The 15,513-nt window shown below is 38.0% G+C and overlaps 1 pseudogene across 1 annotated transcript; it reads right to left on the bottom strand.

Moving 5' to 3' along the window:
* Positions 1–1,515: 1,515 nt before the first annotated feature.
* LOC148014790 (expansin-B3-like) lies at positions 1,516–5,377 on the bottom strand (annotated as a pseudogene). Its single transcript, XR_015688345.1, has 5 exons — positions 4,880–5,377; positions 3,540–3,649; positions 2,816–3,002; positions 2,264–2,393; positions 1,516–1,921 (listed from the first exon to the last, which is right to left on the bottom strand). The product of XR_015688345.1 is annotated as an expansin-B3-like (transcript).
* Positions 5,378–15,513: the final 10,136 nt, after the last annotated feature.

The raw sequence follows: 15,513 nt of genomic DNA, 5'->3' as shown, positions 1-15,513 counted from the left end.
CCCAGGAGCGTGGACGGAGATGGGAGAGGACCCATCTTAGGCAGACTCCTAGGGGTTATGGATACCTGGTTGATAGTAGGTCAGGAGCCATCATCATGAATGATGAGGGGAGGAGGGCGATGGCTCGCATGAGAGAGTTGTGCCAATAAGATTTTTGGCACAACGTCCTAGATCATTGGAAGAACATACCGGAGGGGAGAAAGGACTACATAGTAGCATCCTTGCACGAGGAGTTTCCGGTGTTAGCCGCAGTAGATAGATTCTCTACGGGCTGGATGATGGATTGCATGCGTGCATACATGTCACATAGATGATCCGACGCACGCAAGGCAATCAAGAGTGGGACTGCAAAGCCCGAGTGGTTAGATGCAGACGACTGGTGCCGACTGAGGGAGGAGGCTACAGATTCGCCAGGACGTTAGAGTCAGCAGATGGGAGGCGGCGAGGGCACGACTCGAGGCCGGAGTGGTCCATCATCTTGGGAGTGGCGGCCACATGACATATTTGGAGGACTTTGTAAGTTTCTCTTTTGTTTTGCTTATTTGTTTTTTTGAAATATTCTTTGTACTGACAATCATGTTTCTAACAGTTAGCATTTTGTTTTCTTTGCAACACTCCATTACAAATCGCGATCCGCAAGGCCTTGAGACTCGATATGCAGAGAGGGACGGTCTTAATGCATTGATCGACCGATTGTATAGACGCGGCAGCCCTGTAAGTCACTCATCTTTCTTGTCCGTAGTTACCATGAGATATTTGAATGCATTATTGTATGGTGGATTGATATGTTGTTTCTTTTTCTGCAGAATCCATTCGATGCTCCTTTGCGGCGGGACGAGCTTTCGGGTGACGAGGATTTATAGCTCGCCCTTGGATCCTTGGAGCTCACACACCTTTAGTTTTTAGTCGCCTGATCTATGTAGACATTTTCTATGTATTAGTGATATCCTTTCATGATTGTACCAATCGCATTTTATGCGATCATGTATTTATTTCATGTATCAATTTTATGATTTCAGTATACATTCTTTTTGTTTGCAAGCGCTTTGTATGCAGTAGTGCAGAAACTATTTTGTATGGCTCTCATACAGCACACAGTGCTATATGTGGCAGTGCTGCCCTGCCACAAAATTTTTTCTTTCCTATTACCGTCGCTATTTGCATCGCAAATTTACTGCTCACGTCGCTATTCGCCTCGCTATGCGCGTCGCAAATTCACTGGTTGCGTCACTATATGCGTCACTATATGCGTCGCTATATGCGACGCATATAGCGACGCATATAGTGATGCCAATAGCGACGTTTCTATGGCGTCATCAATAACGACGCTTTTTGCGACGACGGGGGCAAATTTTGTTGTTTGTATTTTCGTCGCTTTAAACGTCGGTATAAGGTCTATATCTTGTAGTGCGTGCGACACTTGGTGAACCCGACGTGAAAGCGTCGCTTCTGATTATTGAGATGGGAGACTCTTCGAATACTTAAGATGTGATAAAAAAGCATACTTTTGCACCACTTTTAAAGCGTATTCTTGAAATGAGTAGGTATAGTGTGTTTAACAAGCACTAGCTGAGCTCTCGCTAATAAGGAATTACAAAGACCAAGCCACTATCCTTGGCAAATTTCCATATGATGCCAAAGGCGGGTGATAATTAGCGAGGGCATCAACTGGCTGATGAAATAAACACTATACAACAAAGAGAGGGAGGGTGGTAGTTTATAAGTATGTGTCTGGAAAATTTCCATGAGCAGTATAACGGGCTCCTGGGTACCAATTAGCAGGAATAGCATTCATCGAGGTGAGAGTAAGTCCATATGAGGTGGTCAAACGTATGGAGAATGGAGCATGTAGTGGGCCCCAATTCAAGCACCAATATGCCCCCCAAAGTTGTTGCATGGGAATCCAATCACCTGATCCTTTCTGCAATTGAGTTGTCAAAAAGTGAGCATGTTTGAACCTTGATCTTATGAATTAAAACTACATATACTCATGCACAAAGTTCATCATGGTCATATCTCAACATTATGCATCAAGGCTCTTTACATGTACAACTGTTTTTGGGTCTAGAGAAATTCAACAATGCACCAGTGACTTTAGGTGAATGGGCGTAGCATGTTACTTCCTTGTAGACTAGCATGGAATGGAGGGCACACAAATTTTGCAAACATGTAGTCATGGTTAGCAGATGGACTATTCAACAATAGTTTATAATGACACCTTGGAGTATTAAAGATGAGCTAGTTCTTTTTTATTGCAATGTACCTGCATAAGCTCCACCTTTGAGAGATCCCCATCTCCAGCCTGGTATTTAATGAGCATTGAGAACCAATAGTTGCTAGATCCTTGGTTTACCTCAAAAGTTAGTGGTATTCCACGGTATGAGCAAGGCACTCTGCAAAAGGTGAAAAGTATTGTTGGGTGCAAACATGTCCTGTTATCTTATTGTACAAATTTTCTTGGCCTCAGTGAAGGGATTGTTAGGATATTTCCTTACTTCAAGTTTTTATGCTAGTTACCCTTTCATTGAGGATATTAGTTTTGCCCTTTTAAACACTTTAATTGAGCATATTAGATTTAGCCAATGATTAAGTAGATCTCATTGCAATCCTTTCAACTTCTTCACTTAGTATTTAAATGTAGAGAGACCTGTGAACTGATCCCCTCCCCCTGTGTTTGAAGTCGGTCTTATGTTATCTCTTTTCACCTCTTCTCTTATTATTATCTCCACTCTTCAAACGTGGTAAGACAATAATCAATCGATCTTTTATTATGGTGGTTAATAAGATATATATATTTGGAAGAGCATGTAATCACCGTCTGTAGAGCACTGGCAATATGCCGAGGTTGCGAAGAGGGGAGCGTTGTGCGAGGGTGGCGGCCATGTTGCCAAAGGCAGTCCCGCTCAAGTCGAAGTGGGTTCCAGCACACCCGGGGCACCAATCAGTGGCAACCACCGTCACACAGGCTTGGACGAGCAAATCCGCCCTCCCAAGCATCTCACCTGCGCCACAATATTTCGCCCTAATTACCCCATTCAGTATTCAATCTCTTGTACCCAATCACATTAACCAACCCAATTACTCGAAGTATAGGAGTACATTGCTGGTTATTGTAATGCTCTACATTTTGATCATAGTCATGCTGGACATTATTGGTTATTGTAATGTTCTAGTTGTCTTGATTAATATAGTCATGTTGGACATTATTACCTTAAAATATGGTTTAATGCTCTTGTAGAGAATATAATTGTGCTATTCTATTCACTCAAAAGTAGCTGCTTGTGGCATTTTTACCATGCTTCCATTTCTTTGTTTGAAAGGACTAGCCTTTGCCTTGGTTTCTTCCCTTTCCCTTTTAACTAGCATGCTTGTATGGACTTTCCCCTCATTTTATAGTCGGTCGTTGACAGCTCTTTTTTTTAGAAATACATATTTGCTTTTTCTTTGGAATCCCCTTTCCATTTCCATTGCAGTAACATACCCTTATGCATTTTCACCCAAGTGAAATAGCCCTGCCAAAAGTAGTAATTGTTCTATACCTGATAGCAAGCTCCACATCCTCGACCATTTTTGAAGAGGATGGAGCTTACCGCACCCACATTGGATCCATATGGGCTACTCGCCAGCACTCCATAGCCACATGCTCCTCCTGAAGTTAGCATGCTTGCACTCAGTTGTGGATAATACCCATAACTAACTTAACTCCCAACATTTGTGTCCACAATTAATTGGTTTCATGTTAGTATCATAGAGCAAAGAATATAGAAGTTCTATGGCTCATGCAGTTCTCCTTCCAAAATACAGACTTCATTTCCACTTGGTTAGAGCATACACATGTGAAAACATCCTTTATCTATATATCAATGTCCACGAACAAAAATCCAAGGCTATCTTTAAGTTACTTGCAAAATAAAGGAGAAAACATTTTGAACATTTTCCAAGGTGAGTGACCCATGCTAGTTATATTCTTGTGAAGTTCCTTTCATTCAAAACCTTGGTAGCTACAAACATTCTAGTTCAGGTTAGTATTAATGTTGGCCATCAAAATATTTTTCCTAAATTCTATTTGGGAGTAAAACAAAGCTCTAGGTATTTATACATAGTTATTTTTTATTGATTCTAAACAAAGAAGACCTTAAATTGGAACGATATCGGTTTCTTTGTACTAAGGTGTCCACTTGGAGAAATGTGATTAGAACTTACGGGGATATGCTCGACTACCTCCTCAAATAGACTTGATGTGACATTCTGGTGTAAATGATGAAGAAATCGCCTATTAGGGATAAAATTGCAAACAAGTTTATAAACTTCCTCTCTCAAAGAATGTTTTGCAAAGAGAGGTGAACACTTAGTTGACCACCTATTTTGGGATCATGGTGCTAAAGTCAAGTCTTTGTGGAGTGTGGAGAGGATGGTCAATGAAACATGCGGCTAATGTAAAAGAGCCATTAGGTTGTATTCAAAGCATCAGGCAGAGCTAGTATAGCTGAAGAGGTTTTGTATTAAGTAGGAAGTTAGCATGAGAATTAGAGTTTCCTGGAGTATGAAGATTTTTGGCTTTATCGAGGCCATCTCAGATGTGCAAATAAAGATGTTGTTAGTCTTTTCTAAAGTGAAGGCCATCACTAATGATGCAAATATATTGTTAGTCTTTTTTAATTTAAGGTTTAGGATGTCCTCAATTTTGTAAGATACTTGGGCTACACGAACGGCGATATGGTTAAGGGCGATTTCACACCATACCCATTTCATGCAGGGGCATGAGGAAAGAAGATAGTTCGAGATTAAGAGCATTCATTAGAGACTAATGATCTAAAACTTCGTGATTAAGAGTGCGAGGAGAGATCTAACGATTGATTTAGACAGACATGCTACGTACCATCAGAGCCAGCGCCGGAGGGGCTTCCATACCAAGTGGCTGTGGCGCGCTGCCATGGACCGTTATTATAGTTGTTTCGGAGCTGACGCTCTGCAAGACGATCGCGCGCCCCAATATTCTTCGGGCTCTTATGAGTACTCTTATAACGATTGCTGTGTAAGTTGTAAGTAGCCAAGCTGAGAGTGGAGGCTGGCCACACCAGGAGCACCATGAGTAGTCGGATCAGAAGTCCGTTAATCAGGATATCAGTCGCAGTACTACGATCACGTCGATGGTCTGCACCTCTAAGCTTAGAAGCTGTCGGTATCCGGCCGGCGCTTGATCGGGTGTAATCAGAAACTCGATGCATCTGATCGATTCCTTCCATAATTCCAATTACAAAGCTATGCAAATATTGCTGGGTTGAATCAGAACATCGATCACTGTACTCTGCAGGGCGGGCCTCGAAAGCTTTATAACGCCATAGCAGAGAAAATCAGTCCTTTTATAAGCTCTCGTCTGATCATAGTCGGCGCTCTGATTTCTTAGTCAACCCTATTTGATAGGCTAATCAGCCAACCATCGTGCTTGATTATGGTGCTGCGAATCGTGCCAGTGACATCCCACCAATTACTAGATCAACTCCCCCAATCAAGGAATTATAAGTTGATGCAGCTTCGAACATGCCATAATTGAGATATCATATAACCTAATAGCAAACAAATCATACCTTCAAACCTACGTAGATTCCTTTATTAACGTGATGTACTTATTGGCTCCAATGTTGTAAATGTGGAAATACTTCCCATTTATCGGTCGAAGAGAACGATACCCACCAATGGTCATTCCGGAGCTTAGGCAAAACATCCTCAAGGCAAGAGGGTTTACACTATATATATATATATCATGCAAACACTATGGTACATCAACCACTTGGGCTACTAAATCTCCTTCAACTTGAAATCATCCTCTTTGATGGACAACAAGATTGTTGCAACTTCGTCTTCTCCTTAGACTTGCCCGTCAAAACTTGAGTTCCCACCCTTAAAAACTCTGAGGTGAGACTCTTCATCATTGTTTTTCAAGGAATCAATCTACAAAAGATTGTCAAGCCTTAACCCTAGAAGTGAGATACTTATTCAAATCATTGAAGCACTTGCAACTCTAGAAATTATTCAACATGCCAAAGAGAGTGTGAGTTTATACATGGAGGAAGCCAAAGCAAGTTGGACTCTAGATTTGATTAAGAAAAGGGTTGGGGATGGTTGCTAGATCATTATTGTCCTTAACACACTACAACAAATGGAGATTATTCCTACCCTAGTTTCTCATGATTGGGGCTAAATTATGCAACACTAGTAATGCCTTTATATATCCCATCTTTATAAAACATTGTGAGTCTTTTTCCTAAGGCCCTAAATAGGACTAGGCCTAAAGGATTGACACCTACATAAGCTATGGTGGAAATGAAGGACAACTTCAATTATGCATTTTCGTAGGACTGATCTAGTCTAAGACTATATTCTTTTTGTTATTGTAGTCCCGAGGTCTTCTCCCATGCCTAGTAGGATTGTTCCTTGGATCCATGAATATCTATTTTGAGTTTCTTGAGTTGATGCAAGACTATATTGGTTGATGATTTAGAATGATTTTGGAGCCTCAATAACTGGAGATTAGGAGCCTCAATAACATGCTTACTAGAGCATATTTGGTCAATGGGTATGACCGAAGAGAGTTTTTGGTTGATAGTATAGCTCAAGTCTAGACTTGTGCTAGTTATATAGATCAAACTCCCTACTATCCTCATGAACATAGTAGGGTCTTCTATTTTATCCCCAACATTAGCACTCAACTTGTCATTTTTCTCCAATGACATTAAAAAAGACTTATACACCATCATACCATACTTGAATAATATATCCAAGCTATACTACCTTTAGAAAAACCATATACTATCAACACATCTAATCACTTCAATACTACAAAAGTACCTCAGCTCACCCAAATTCTTCATCTTGACAAACTTCTGCTTCAAAATGCCCTTAACATTAGCAATTCCAGTTTCACTATCACATGTCATAATCAAGTCATTCATATAGATGACTATGACAACCAAACCTGCATCACTCTTTCTCATATAAAGTGAGCAATCTACATTAAAAAATAAAATTCAATATTAATGAGAGACTTTAGGTGCTTGCTTCATTCCATAGAGTGTCTCCCTTACCTTATAGACATACATAGGGTACTTTAAATCCTCATAACTAGGGTTGGCTACTACATATATACCTCCTTTTGCAAATCACCGTACAAGAAGACATTTTTCACATCCATCTATTGCAAACTCTAACCTTTGGTTGTGCCACCAAAGCGATCACACATCTATATGGGATATACATTCAAATTCAAGAACATCCCCATTTTATTTTTCCTTTCTACAATCCCATTTTTTTTGTGGGATATACATGTATGTAAAATGTTTCTTAATACCATAAGACCTTAAAAATTTACGAAACTCATTAGAGGCGTATTCTCCCCCTCCATATAACCTCAACCACTTAACTTTTGAGCTTGGTTCTATTTCAAAAATAGCCTTGAAAGTTTTAAAGTGAATAGATACTTCACTCTTTTCCTTTATAAAATATATCCACATCATTCTAGAGTAATTGTCACTAAATATAATAAATACTTGCTATGTCCACCAACATATGTATTTTACATAGGTTGCCAAACATCAAGTATATTCTTTTTTACATCTCTGTCATGCAATATATTGAAAAACATGGATCTTGAACACATTTTAGCTATGGAGGCTTGAACTCATAAGCAAGAGACATGAAGAAGATTGATGACTAGACATAGAATTTCACTCAAGTGAATTAAGTTCCAAGATAGATTAGCTTGGACTCATAAACACAATCTTGAGTGGACAGAGTTACAGACTCTAAGTACAAAGTACAATAGCATTGCATTAAAAAGTGAACCAAGTACATGCTTTTATAGCTTTCCAGCTTTTCCACTATCTTCACTGTGCATATGGGATTCAAGACATCTCTTCTTGGAGAAAACATCATTTGTTATTTCTCAACACCCCCCCTCAAATGATGAGTCCCTACACTTGCTGGCTTTTGCCCCCCCCCTACATGATAACATGGCCCGGGAGACTAGCTCATAGGTAGCCTAGTCAAGTTAAAGCTTGAGACTTTACATCCTTGGCAAGGGTTTTTACAAAGCAAATCCACTATGGGAACAAATTTCCTAGAACAATCTGTTAGAGTTGTTGATGGTAGCAGAAGCATCTTCTTCTTCTTCTTCATTAATGAATTGACTTTGGTGGTGGTCATTCTGCATCTGATGTGCTCTTTTCTTGTGAAAACATTCACTGGCAATATGGCCAATCTTATCACAATAATGCCATGTCGTCCGAATTTTTTTGTTGGTGTTGAATCCTCGACCTCTTCCTTTGGGTCCAACAGCTCCTTTGGTGTATAAGAGATTTTCCCTAGATAAGAATCTTTAAGTGAGAGACTGGGAACATTACTTAGTGTTGAAACAAGGTTCTCATATGGTTCGTGATTAACACTGGAAAATAGCACTGCTATTGCCTCATCCTCATGAATGTTCTTTTTAAGAGTCGTTAGCTGAGTTTTAAGGCTCTTGAACTTATTGATGTGTATAGTCATAGATGAACTGTCTTTTACATCCAACTTATAAAACTGCATAAGTAATTTTACCTTTGAGTTCTTTGCTTGTGTATGAAAGATCTTGTCAAGTTCTTCCCATGCTTTCTTTGCATCCCTGATGTCAGAAATATGATGTAATACATCATCGGATAGACCATAGGTAATAATACCTAGAGCTTTGTTGTTCATCTTCTTCCATGCCTTTGTTTTAGGGTGGTCTTCTACATCATCTTCCTCTTTAGCATTGTCATCTGCATCATCTTCCTCAAAGAGATCCTAGAGGTCTTTTCTCATGAGATGGTACATGGTTTCTCCTTCTAGGCATGAAAGCCTTCACCATTAAACTTTTCTATTTGTTCCACTTCAGTCATCTTAGAAGGAGGTCTTACCACGCGGACACTCGGATAGTGTCTAACCTTTTACAAAGAAATTTAAACTTACAAATGGATTTGATCAATAGGGCTTTAAATCAATACAAGTGCTGAGAATGAACTTTTGAGCAACTGAGGCAAAATTAGTGACTTCATGAGTGAGTTAAATACACAAATACCGAGAGACACTAATTGAGTATCAAGAGATACTATTGATGTCGAGTCTCCTTGTTGAGCTAGATGTTGTTGACTTGACTCTTCCAAATCTTCAAAAATCGTCAAAGACTTGTCATTCTTGTTGATTAATCAGTGGCATTGAGTAGATGAGAGTTGCAAGGGGTCCCTTGAGCCTTCCAACTAGCAAATAAAGTGAGAAATGAAGCTTAGTCACTTTTGGCTATGGTGGACTGTGATTAGGGTTCTTAGCCTGACTGGTTTTTGCCTTCTAGCAGCACAACCTATCAATAATTTGGGCTAAGATTTGATAGGAAGTAGGCTTGCATAGTGAGCTTCAAAAGCCCTATGGTCATAGGGAGAATCGCGGTCTATGTGCATAGCAACAGCAGCACAAACAGAGTTCGGCACAGTTTAGGTAGCAATGACAAATTTTGACAATGCTGAAGCTAGGGAGCATCAATGTTATCGATTAAGGTGCCAAAGAGGACCAGAAGAAGTCAAAGAAGATATGTCTAGATGGGATCTTGTGGAGATAGGGCTTGTAGAGGGAGATTTGAGAGCTCTAATGGAGGTAGGTACAGTCTGGGGCCAAGAAGAGGTGTGTGAGAATGAAGAAGAAGATGAGCTCAAACACTTGGATATGGGCTATGAGAAGCTGGAGAAGCAAGGAGAAGAGCTAAACTGAGCTCACCATGGCTCTGATATCGTGTTGACAAACATGGATCTTGAACACAGCTTAGCTATGGAGGCTTGAACTCGTAAGCAAGAGACATGAAGAAGACTGATGACTAGACATAGACTTTCACTCAAGTGAATTAGGTTCCAAGATAGATTAGCTTGGACTCATAAACACAATCTTGAGTGGATAGAGTTACAGACTCTAAGTACAAAGTACAATAGCATTATACTAAAAAGTGAACCAAGTACATGCTTTTATAGCTTTCCAGCTTCTCCACTATCCTCACTGTGCATATGGGATTCAGGACATCTCTTCCTGGAGCATACATCATTTGTTATTTCTCGACACAATAGAGATTGTCTTGTCAGCTTCCCAAATTGACATACTTCCTCAAGGGATGCATTTATAAGAAATCATCTATATAACATGCATTCAAAGAATACAGACCCTTATGTAATTCTATAACTCTAAGTGTAGGCAAACATATAGCCAACCATTTGGATTGTCTTAATTTCAAGCTATGCATATTTGTATGTCCAAAATGTTTGTGCCATATTTTAATATCTGCAACCACAATTTTTCTTTTAGCATACATAACAATATTTATAGTAGGAATTCTAGTATCTAAAATAAATAGGTGGCCAAGTCTCCTTCCTTTTGCAATTAACCTCTACTTATTATTAAAGTCTTTAAGGAAACAATCCTTTATATTAAATCTAACATGTAACCCTTGCTTTAACATCTGACCAACCAATACCAAATTCTTTGTGATAAAAGGCATACATAATATAATTGATAAATACTTTCACAAGGAAATTTTAATCATTTTCTACATAGGAAAAGAAAAATCCTAGTTAAAAATACACATAAGTAGGGAAAGTAAATAATAGGTTCTAGTTAGAGAAACTAGGGAATTGCATATGAAAATTTTCCCTATGGAAATTCCATATGAGATTTCCTATTTTCTCTAACTAGAAATTGTTTTTTTCTCCTATTATTTTTTCCCCTACTTATGTGTAATTTTAACTAGGGAATTGATAGGGGATTTTCTTTTTTTTCTTTCCTATGTAGGAAAAAATTTCAATATGAATTTGTTTTTCCTATGTTTCCCTACATATGGTAATTCTTCTATATAGAAAATTTCTTTTGTGATTCTAATTTTTCTCTAACTTGAAAATATTACATTTTTCTTAGTTTGCATATGTCTACTTACATGAATTTCTAAGTAGGAATTTATATAGCAAATTTTCAACTAGAAAATTATATATATAAACTATTTAGTTAATTTCAAATAGGACGTAATACACATCTAAAAATTTTGGTAAGATTTTTGTCAGGATATAGGCTTTTTTTTTCTTATGTCAAGAAAAAGTTTCTAAATAGATAATATTTTCCTATATAGGATTTGTATCATATGTCACCAAAAAACTTGTATATATATAATTTCATTTAAAAAGATAATTTAATTAATCAGTATGATGCCATACTATGGTGATACTATATTCTTACTCAAGTTCATCCCTAATGGATAATGAAATGGCAAATAGAGGCGTCGAACTGTACATTACCCCAACGTAGAATTGGAGATTTTCTATCACTTGTGTCGATGCCAATGCTAGTTATGAGTAGCTTGGAAATTACTTGAAGGAGGGCTTACTCATCATTGTCAAGAACTTCCATATAGCTATCAATGGTTATGGCATGCATGCCCCTTTGCAATGCACAAATATATATAAGCACAAGAAAGTGATAAGGATATTACAAAACCATGATTAATATTAATTAACAAGGCCTACCCTAGCCTAGCTTAGTTATTAAATATTGGAGTGCTCAAGCATAATAAACAACTGCATGTATCACATTTCCACTTACATCCCCCATGATTGCAATAGGCAGAGAAGTTGATAATGATGATGATGATGTCATGGTATAAATGTTCCTCTTGTATTAGAGTAGACAATTAAAATTAGTATTTGTAATGGCTACCCACTAAGTATAATAGCTATCAATGCAAGAGCTGTAAAAATCTGTGGAGTCTTCTCAAGACCTGCAACACTCTCATTCCTTGCAAAAGAACATATCTCGTGCTATATACAGGTCAATGGCCATGGCCTGCTCAATATTAATCCTTGCCCTCATGCCCAATTTATTTTAGTTGCCTTTGTTACAAAGAATGGCGTCCTCATGGTGTAAATGTTAGAATATGCGAGATCTAGAGCATGGTAGATGCGGAAGCTATGGAGGTTGAAAGAGAAAGAAGAAACTCATGAAGGCATTGACCCTGACAAAGACAAATTGTCACAGAAGTGAATTAGGTTCCAAGATTGAGACTTGGACTCATAAACATAATCTTGTGTATTGACAGTGACAAGACACTTTACTGGAAAGAAAAGAGTACTATCGTTGCATTAGAACAAGAGTGCAAGTACAATGCTTTATAGGATTTGAGTGTGGCACTTTCTCCTTCTGTGCATATGGGATTCTAGTCTTGAGCCCTTACTGCTCCTTACAAAGGGACTAAAGTAGGTGTGATTGCAAATATCTCAACATAAAATGCCTAAATTGGAAAAACATAGAGGTTCACTTGGAAGAACAATTAAAGAGACTTCTTAAAGACAAGGAATGCGCACCTTTATTCCATGAAACACAAGAAAGTCTCTTGCAAAGTGATAGAGCAATCCCCAATATTTGTTTCACTTTCGTTAATATTGTGATCATGTACAATGTGAAAATGAAATATTGATAACTTATTTGCAATGGTGGCAAAAGATCATACCTTGAAGGGAAAGAACATGCCTGATAAAGTGAGATCCTTAGGTTTGGAAACAAGACTCCAATCAATAATGGTGTAACAGATCCATTACTTGTCAAAAGACTTTTAATTTAATGCTCTAGCTCAAAGAAAGCCCAACAACAAACACTGAGAATAATAGGGAGACTAGAAAGGCAAAGAGAACATACATGGCAATGTGCCAAGCATTTACATTGACCCCAACTTGCACCAACTTAACAAGATAATGGAAAATGGCTTCTAGTTCCTGGAACCAAAGCATTCCAAGAGACAAACCCAGAAATTTCATGCTCAATTTATCCAACAATTATTTGATCAACATGTCCAACAATTAGAGACTAAATCCCACATTATGGTCTTCTTCTTCCTTGCTGAAGTGGCATCCTTGCAACATCTGACTTGCTCTTACAATATTATAGCATGATTCCATTTTACTACTTTTAGCAGGCTACCTTCTTGGAATACAATCAATTTAAATGGACCCCAACTAGCCGATCCTTTACTCCACTTTTTTAGATGGTCATGAACATAAAAAATATTACACACATGACTTGATATTCTTTAATACAACTTTTGCAATCAATACTTGAGCAAAAGCCATAGATGTAGCAATGTATAATTGTACAAAACAGTGCACCATAAAAGTCCCCTTCCCCTACTATCATGGAAACCGGCATCCTTCACTATTTGCTTAGAATGTAGCAAGTAGGTGACTTGACATATCACAACATATACCAGAAATATCCATCTTACAAGGTAAAGTGCCAGGTCATTGTTCCTTGAAGTGGGCTGTCATGTAAACAACAACTACACCATTTTGAATATACCAACTTCACTAAACCATAAATGCCATTGCTACTACTTGAGTATTACAAGAAGATCACTTCCAACATGGAATAACACAATTGGAAAAGCCCTAGTGAAATCAAATGAAGATCACTTCAAGCAAGGCATTATGCACTATTTTTGCAAATGAGAGTATGAGCTACTCGAACTGTTGAGCTTTGAATATTAGAGCAGTATTTAAATCAATTTAGCACTATGTTCCCATGATCATGAGAGTGATGCTACAAACTAGTAGCCATATCACCGTTCAATTGGACAAAGCAAAATATATGAGTGAGGTACTAGCCATCTTAATAGAAATGTATTATCATAGCAACCCATTGTATCGGCTCTAGTAAACTAAAGGGAGGGCATTAGAGCAGCCCATTCAATTAGCTAGTGAAATGTAGGCAAGGAGCCCATTTTATCAGCTAGAAGCCGAAGGGAATACATCAGAGTAGCCCATTTTATCAACAAAGGAAAAAGAGACAAGTCAGATACCATACATCTCAATAGAAATACACTATCACAACAACCCATTTTATCAAACACTAAATTGAAGGGAGTGCATTAGAATAACCTATTTGATCATCCCATGAGCTATAGATAGCCCACCTAGTAAACTAAAGGGAGTGCATCAAAGTAGCCCATCCAACGAGCTTGTAGGCATCCCATTTTATCAGCAAGTAAACTGAAGGGATTGTACGAGAGCAATCCATTGAATTAGTCAGTGAACTAAAGGTAGCTCGTTTTGACATTATGTAGTATTCTAAGAAAATGGAGACATGTGAACTCACCAAGTATTTGAATTCCCATATCTCACACCTATTTGAATTCCCATAATAATCTACTTCTATTTTTCTTCAAAGAATTTTTTTCCTCGATTGATCTCTTTACTGGAATCAATCAGAGCTATCATCATATAACTATTCACATATATTGCAACATACAAGCATAATCAAGAATGACTGCTTACCAATAACAAGACATTTCTACAAAAGTTATGGCTGTTGCTTGCCTGCACAAAAGACGGGTCTCAACAATGCCATTGCTTATCAATTGTAGCAATAACCTTTCCAAACTACTATAGTATATGTATCTCTTTGCCCTTCTGTAGTGCCCCTATGCTGTTACAAGCTTTTCTAAAAGAGGTCAGTATGTTTGGTCATTTCCAATCATCACTTGCCAATTTCCAATAAAACACCATATTAGAGAATTTGAGAATTTTCCAAGTCTCAATTTCAAATAAGTGATAAATATTTGACCATCTGGCTAAATCTTGATCCATATTTGAAAGTGGGATTCGAGAAGGTAGCTTATATAGTATTTAGGGCAAACTCCACCTTTAAGTAAGACCTCCAACAGAGCTGGCTTAGTTTCTAACGAAGTACTATGGAGTTTCAAGTAAGTTCAAGTTTGACGCTACCCTGCCACTTATCCATGCGTACTCTATTGTGAATTGTGCTACTACACAGATAAGGGAAGGTTGAAGTCCATATCCACCTTATATATAGGTTAACTATAAGATCCTTCAACTAGAAGAAGACTAAGGTACTTCCTCTAAAGGACAATACAATGCTTGTTAAATCCCTGAGAATGATCCTCAAATGCCAACAGATTCCACTATATAGAAAAAGTGAGCACTTTACCAATTTACACAAATGCAAGACCATTCAATCACCTGAAAAACTCTAGCAATCACCATCTGACCTTAAATACAGATTGTATAAACTTTTCCATCTATCAATAGTCTTGATCATACCATAGGCTATTGTGTATGCTATCTTTTTGTGCAAAAATTGTAGTTTCTAGCCATACTAAATGTTTGTACCACTAGAAAGATACACATATTCAAAAACTAGGTACAAACCTTCCATTTTCAAGATTTTGAGTACTATAGAAGTGGTTCTGAGCTACCATTGGTATAGAATTTGACAAAAACCAAGCCACTTCCAATCATCACTTACCATAGAACCCACGTTGGAGGTCTAAGAGACTAAAGCCTATGCTGAAAGTTGCTCAAATACTTGTGCTTTTTCCAAGCACAATACAATTAGCATAGATGCACATTCCACAAGACTAGATTTGAAACTTGTGGCTATCAGCACATTCCACTAGACTAGATTTGA

This window comes from Lygodium microphyllum, chromosome 24 (genome assembly GCF_053477565.2).
Source record: "Lygodium microphyllum isolate KBCC chromosome 24, Lygodium_microphyllum_v1.1.10, whole genome shotgun sequence".
Classification (NCBI taxonomy): Eukaryota; Viridiplantae; Streptophyta; class Polypodiopsida; order Schizaeales; family Lygodiaceae; genus Lygodium; species Lygodium microphyllum.
The sequence above is the reverse complement of the archived record's forward strand: the minus strand, read 5'-3'. Positions and strand labels throughout refer to the sequence as shown.